Genomic DNA, 6,506 nt, shown 5'->3' with positions numbered 1-6,506 from the left:
AACCCTTCCACCGAGTCTCTTTCTCCTGCTGCCATTGTGTGTGTGTGTGTTGTGTGAGAACCAATAACTACTATGGTTCAGCTCTGCTCCAATCTCTGCTCCTCACCCCTCTATCTTCCTTCTCATTTCTCCCTCTCCTGCTTCTGGCTCACTACCACCTCCAGTGTCCCCTACGGTGAGGGAGGGAGTGGGGCAGGGGCTGCCAAGCTAGGGCAGGGCGAGGCACAGGACAGCCATGGTTTGTCTTGGGGGCACACATACCCCCCAGATCTGCATGGGGCAGGGCAGGCAGGCTGGAGCCAGGGGGGTGCTGCAGTCCCCCTATAGCTCCCCCTCTGTGCTTGTGTGGATCCATAACATTTGGCCACATCAGAGCACTCCAGCAATCTAACCTGGAGGTGATTAACATGTCAAGCAGAGGTGCCTAGTCTTCAACTGTGTAAAGAATAAGTAATGATTCTTGCCCATCTGAAAATGTAAGAAAGCAGTCTATGTATGGAGGATCAGTTCAATAAAAATCTTAAAATCTCAAACAATCTTGTGTTTCTTTGTAACAGTAAACACCAGACCAGGGATTAGGTTACCAGCTCATTCTCATATTTCTAATTCCCTTCTGTTCATCCTAGATTGGTATAAAATCACTGCATTTAATCCTTCTGCCTAGGCCCATTCTTCCAGACATCAGATTATCTTCACAATAGCCATGGCTGCACTACTGGGGAAGATACACTGAGATACAAAGAGAGGGTAAATGCTGAAATCTATGGCAGCATAAGTGATGTTGTAGCTGTGATGGTTCAGAAATTACACAAATCTTTTTAATAAAATAAAAATAGTAAATAAAGGTCCCACTTGCAGTTCTTAATATTATTAAAAGAAATTTAATATTTTTTAAATTAAAAAATTCAAATAATTCTATTAAAGACAATGAAGTCAGATATTAATACTGTCAAGTCATACCCTTTTGGCATGAGATTTACATAGAATTTAAGATTTTATGCATTGCTTCAACATGTTAAGAAACCATCTTTTCATACTTACAATATCAATAGGTCAATTCCATACAATATCAAATATCCTTTTTAAAAAAAGTTTTAAATATATTAGACTCTGATTGCCAAAATGCCATTTTTATACACAAAGCGGCTAATACAATATACAGTTCTCTTACATTATTTTTTCACATAAAATACATTTGTCAAGTTTTATTTATACATCATTTACTATAGATCAATGGAGTTATGAATTATTGCAGGGGGCTGGGCATCCTTTTGACATGTCTTGGCTTGCTGTACAAGGCTTACAAACACTACTATAGTCAATTCACTTCCTTTTCCTAGCAAAACTGCAAAATCCATAGAGCCTGAGGAGTTAGGTACGGTCACACTCAGGCAGCATCTGCACTGTCTACTAGAAAACCTGTAAAATTCTCCACTGGTGCAGAACTGGGCAACAAAAAGGAAAAACTGCTTCAGTCCTCTCTGTTTCCACTGCTGGAATTGCAACAGCAGAAAAATTATAGTCTCTGAAATTTGCTGGGACAGGTGTAGCCTGAAAGAGCCCAAACCTACTCTTTTCATGCAGGAAATTTTAGACAAGTTTCTCAACAGCTTTGCCTACATGAAGTCAGTAGGATTAGGCTGAGTAACTAAACACCGTTGTACACTTGTAGAAAAATAACTTGCATTTTTACTATTATGTTTTGGGCACTGCCTGTGCTGCCTAGTTATTTTTTTTAATAACCGTTTATAGGCTAGAACAAGAGGACACTACACCATCTGTCAAAAATATGCAAGGACTCAGAGTTAATTTTGTATCCACATGAGCAGACAAAACTCAAAACTATTCCAGAGTCTGATTTACATAAACTTTTAATTTCTAAATCAGCTAGTTGCCATTAAAATGGTTTAGCAAGGGTGTTACTTTCACTCTTGCTGATTAAAGCTAGAAAGAGCATACAGATTTGAATGCTGGCATCAGATTTTATTTTGGTATCTGATTACTCCGAGTCGTAATGGAAAGGATCCAGAGCTGAAAAAAACTCAAGTATGGCAGGCCTTGAAATATAAACCCTTTCTGCCTTGCCACTCAGTCAAAGCCTATCACTCACAGGTGCTCTACATCTGAATGTTAGACCAAGGCCCAGAATATCAAGACTGAATCTAGTTATACATGTGTTTTGAATGCCACAGTGACAGGGCTGCTGAAAATGGTAGGCATCTTTCAGGAAAGGTTATATAGAAAATTTGTTTGGGGCAAAAGTTTTTATTGGAAATATATTTATTCTTTGGGGGGCAGAATTATTTTACTTCAATTCACATAAAGCTGGGGAGTTTTAGGGGTGAGGGGAAGGTAGGATGCCCCCGCCTCCCTTACTCTTCCCATTGAGAAGAGACCCAGAGACTGAAAGAAATGAAAGAAATCTGCAATTCAAAATTTGCAAAAAGATACACCCTCCGCACCTTTTCAGAGGTCTTCCCAGTCTTCCTTTAGGAAAATAATTTTTGGTTGAAAAATTAAACCTACTGCATGCTGTCATCATAAAACATTCTAGTGGCTGAAAACTACACAGCTATGCTAAACTAGCACAGTACGTAGCTTAGTATATCCAGACACAGAGTGAATACCTTGCAGCAGTCTGTCACTAGTGAAGCTCCTAAGGCCTGCTACAGAATGATCCTCTTGGGAGACTCCTGTTTCATTACACTACTGACTTCATTTCCAGCACGGGGGTTACTGGAATAGATGCCCAACATTAAGCTAAAGTGCACTACGAAAAAGGCTCAAAACCATCTTGCTGGGACATTGTAAGTGCTCTCAACCCTCTGTCAACTTACAATTGAAAAGTTCCCACCCTTTTCATTAATATGGTCCACTGTGCCCACTGGATTTTGCCCTCATTCATTATTGCTATTTACTAGAACTGTCCCTATTACTCTTCCATCTCTTTCCCTTGCACATTCTCCCCCTCCCTGTGTTGACATCATATATTCAAGGTGGAACTAAACCAGAACATGAGACAAACCCTCCAGAACTTCAGGGAGAAATTACAGATCTACCTCAGTGTTGCTCAGGGGGGACAAAAAAAAAAACTCTGCAGTTTGATGATGTGTAAGTTTGGTCCCATGTCTGAAATTAGATAACAACTTTGTGGTTCATAGATTCATAGACACTAGGGCTAGAAAGGACCTTGGAAGATCATCAAGTCCAGCCCCCTGCCCCAGGGGCAGGAAGCCACCAGGGATCATAGCATCCCAGCAAGATAAGTATCCAAATGCATCTTAAAGGCGTTCAAAGTGGGTGCTTGAACCACCTCCGGTGGCAGGTTATTCCAAAACTTGGGGGCTTGGACAATAAAGAAGTTCTTCCTTATGTCCAGCCTGAAAAAGTCATGGAGGAGTTTGTGACCATTCAACCTTGTCATCCCTTGGGGTGCTCTAATAAACAAATGTTCCCCCAGGTTCAGGTGCATCTCTTACAGTAAAGAGTCCAGTGCTGTGGGTTGCAAGGATGGACACAACATAAGGAGAAGTTGGTCACAGGCACTATTTGCATCTGAAGGAGGCCTTTCCACCTGGTAATAAGAGCTTCTAACTACCTAGTAGCTGCTAGAAGCAGTATGGCTTCAACATATCATGAAGATATTATATACAGTAAAGTTGTCCCCATATACAGCTCAGACTATAGCGAATAGTAACTGAACAGTTATTGGATTCAAGCCCTTCAAAAAACTTTGGGGAAGACTGGATCTGACACACATTTTGGGCTCATGTCTAACAAAGTGTCTAACAAAGGTATTATCAGTGATACCACTGATAATACCTTGACTGAGTTAGGTTCCCCTTGCCTAAAGCAGACTATATAGAAGAGGCAGTGCCAGGTAGCTGCATATGTTTTAAGAAGCACAGTAGCTTGAGTGGTTAGGCCAAGAATAAAGCATTAAAAAAAAAGAAAACAAAATTGTTCTGTTAGCATAAGTGCTAGACAAGCCAATCTCGACTTTTTTTTTTTTAATCTTCAGGAGCGTTTCAGCAGCAGTAAATTCTCCAGTCAAGTTAAGTACGTGCTGCTATATGCCACAAAAGTCTCACAGCATTTTATGAAAATGGCCCCAAGTCTGGTTCTAACTGTGCTAGATATAACAACTGCGGCTGCAGTGTTTTTATACTAAATCCTGTAGAGAAGGGCCACATTCCTAAGAGGAGGACACCTGCAATGTGTTTGCTGAAGCATTGGGGCACCTGCTTTACGCAGAAGAAGCTGCATGTATATTTACAAAACGGGTAACTACAGGCAGGTCAAGTACCCATTTCACACTCCAAATTATTCATTCCGTGCACACCACCACTTTGCACACGAATCCAAGTTGTTCATTCCAGACCTGCACTTCCCTGCTGGTATCGGATTCCCACGGCCAGACGCGTATTCCAGCCAGAACATCCCTGACACCCTTGGAAACTTACACCAGTTTCACAGTTTGTATCAAATATTTAAAAAGACATGGAGCAACTGCTATTTCTTCTCCTGTCTGAATAGGGATAAATTACCCTACATTAGACACCATCAGAAAGCTCAGGAGCAAGTTACCTCTGAGACCATCTTTTCAGTGGCGGAGTTAGAAAAGCCACATAAAGCATTAAAGCCAGCTTTCTCATTAAAACAGTCCAATTAAGAAAATGTTTTTACTACCCAAGGCATCCAACAATAGTAAATCTATTGTTTCTTCATTAGACATTCCAATATTAGCTAGAAAAAAAATGAATCCTGGGGTTTTACACGTAAATAGGATGACATACTGGTGCACTAAGAGCTAATTGTCTAAATTAGACTAGCTTCATGCTGCTTTAGCGTATTAACCACTGAGACTGAAGGCAAACCTCAAACGATGTCATTCCATCGCATCCAAGTAGCTGCATTCCATTTGCCAAAAGATAAATACGACTACAAGTCTCCCCTTAATTTTTACAACTGTTAGCATCCTTCATAGTCACTCCTTGTTTAAAACTGACAAATCACATGGCTGTGGCTTGACATTAACTAACTGTTTATGGGAGAATAGACCTAACTCTGCTGCAGGGGTTACTGGGGTCTCAAAGTGGGACAGAGGGGAAATTTTCCCCAAGCAAAATGGAAGAAAATAAATGTGTACAGCCTACTAAAAGGATGAAACATTCCTGTTCTGTGATATCTAAGCTACAGTTGCCAACACTGTCCCAGGAATTTTGATATGTCCCTTTCCCTGGAACTTGGGATGATTATGCACCCCTTTCCCCATAAAAAAGTCAAAGGACTTGCAGGCAGGTCACATGGTATGGGCAGTTGTGTCAGACGGGATACCAGGAAATGTGGCTGGAAGGGGCTGGAGTAATGGAGAGGAGTGACAGGGTACAGGAATTATTAAATATGCTAAAAAGAGTTGCCTTCACCTGAACAAAACTGACTGACTTGTCCTCCATTACACCAACATCCTCTATCTTATCAGTGTTGCAAAGGAGATAATTGTACGGGCAGAGTCCAGAGTGCCAAGGAATCAGTCTGAGAATAACCTCAAAGACCCAAGATTATTCCCTGATCATTTTCCTTCCTGTGGTAATAATACATGCTCATCTCCACTGCCTGAAAGGATCTCTTATAATACTCTGTCCCAACTTCTCTAAAGGACACAGTGATCAGCTAGGTCCCTGTGACATGGGACATGCAGTTTCAGGTATAGGCTCCATTTCACAAAACATTATCTCAAATTTAGTTCAAAGCAGAGAACGCAACCCCTCATAGGCAAGCCTGGTTTGCTTCGTGTGTACAACAGAGGCCTCCACTCCAGGTTCTCTGCTCCTTTTTCCTGATAAAATGATGGTACCTGCCAAAAAACCTACTCATGACAACATACACACCTTACCACCACAGTTCATCTTATTGAAGCAGAAGAAAAACATTTCTGGTTTGGGATGGGCAGAGCAATACAATTCTTTATCTTTATGCCAATATCTCCAATATGGTCTTTCAGGCCATAAGGAGTTCAAGCGATGGAGAAATTAGAGAGGAGAAAAGAAAGGAAACAGTATTGTTCTCAAATAGCTACCAGCCAAAGAGGAAGATGAATAAGAATTATATGTTCCATTGCAGATGGTTAGCTGAATTTCAGATGGATGCAAACAAAATGCTACGCAGAGCTCAATACAGGCAGGAACTTAGACAATCCTATTTTTGCAGATTTTGAGGCCTAAACTGGACCCACAGGACACATACAAGCAAACAGGTAATTGAGTGCAGAGGCTTCTTTGTGCAGCAAACGTGCTTTCAGAGTTGTATGCAAATATTAAGTAGATGCAACTTAAAACATTTTTTAATATTTTGCCTGTTTATTCTTGACTTCTGTGTCCAGTTCCCCCGAGATGATGCTCTCCTGATAGGTACTCTTCTTCCAGCTCCTTTAATATAGGTGAGAGTTTACTTCTAAAGCCCCACTGATCAAGATTTTATTCCCCAAGCCACAGATTCCTCAGAGC

This window comes from Gavialis gangeticus, unplaced genomic scaffold (assembly GCF_001723915.1).
Source record: "Gavialis gangeticus isolate Ggan-Ray unplaced genomic scaffold, GavGan_comp1, whole genome shotgun sequence".
NCBI classification, from domain to species: Eukaryota; Metazoa; Chordata; order Crocodylia; family Gavialidae; genus Gavialis; species Gavialis gangeticus.
Note: the sequence above shows the minus strand (reverse complement) of the source record.